Source organism: Mus pahari, chromosome 3 (assembly GCF_900095145.1).
Source record: "Mus pahari chromosome 3, PAHARI_EIJ_v1.1, whole genome shotgun sequence".
NCBI lineage: Eukaryota > Metazoa > Chordata > Mammalia > Rodentia > Muridae > Mus > Mus pahari.
In genome coordinates, this window is record NC_034592.1 from 16,392,261 (window position 1) to 16,393,574 (window position 1,314).

A 1,314-nucleotide genomic window follows, 5' to 3' on the forward strand; every position below is an offset into this window, starting at 1 on the left:
ACCTTTGGAAGAACAGTCGGTGCTCTTAACCACTGAGCCATCTCACCAGCCCCAAGAAATAAATCTTTTAAAAAAGTTATAATCCCAGCACTTGGGAGGCAGAGACAGACAGATTTCTGAGTTCAAGGCCAGCCTGGTCTTCAGAGTGAGTTCCAGGACAGCCAAGGCTATACAGAGAAACCCTGTCTCAAACCGCACCCCCACCCCCCAAAAAAAGTGAATGGGGAGGACATTCCTTGAAGGAGGAATGTAAAATATGTACATTATTGTACAAACAAGCCCATGGCAGCCATTGACACTTGTGGAGGCCCATGTCCACTGACTCTGTACCAGGAACAGGAACCTTGTCATTCTGTCCCAACCAAGGCCATGCGAGACCCAACAGGACCTAGATTCAGCTCCCAGAACCCACACTGTGATCACAACCTCTAGTTCTAGGCTATCTGCTGACCTCTTCCAGCCTCACTCGGCACATAGCATGCACATGTTACTGGTACACAGACATACATGCAGACCACCATCCATACTCAGAAAATAAAAATAAATACAGCTGCCCAGTATGGTGGTACACACCTTTAATCCCAGAACGTGGGAGTCAAAGGCTGGCAGCTCTGAGTTCACAACCAGTCTGGTCTACAGAGTTCCAGGATAGCCAGGGCTACACAGAGAAAAAAAAATCAATTAATTGATTAATTTAATTTAAAAAATAGGGTCTGTAGAGATGGCTCAGAACCTGCTCTTCCAGAGGTCTTAAGTTTAATTCCCAGCAACCACATGGTGGCTCACAACCATCTATCCTGGGATTTTTTTTTTAAAAAAAGATTTATCTCTTTATTAAACATTTTAGTACATTGCCAGCCTGGTCTACAGAGTGAGTCCCAGAACAGCCAGGGCTACACAGAGAAACACTGTCTCAAAAAACCAAAAGAAAAAATAAAATAAATCTTAAAAATAAATAAAATAAAATGGTATTCTAGAATAATATCTTTAACAAAAGTGAAGGCAATAATGGAAGAGTTGACAAAATTGGCTGGGTATGGTGCTGTATACCTTAATCCCAGCACTCAGGGAGCAGAGGCAAGCAGATCTATGTGAGGTTGAGGCCAGCCTGTTCTACATAGTAATTTCCAGGCCAGTCAGTGCTAAATAGTGAGACTCTGTCTCAACAAAACCAAAAAGTAAGCGGAAAAAAAAGGTATGACTGTAGGCTTAGACTTTCTTTCTTTCTTTCTTTCTTTCTTTCTTTCTTTCTTTCTTTCTTTCTTTCTTTCTTTTCTTTTCTTTTCTTTTCTTTCTTTCTTTCTTTTTTTTTTT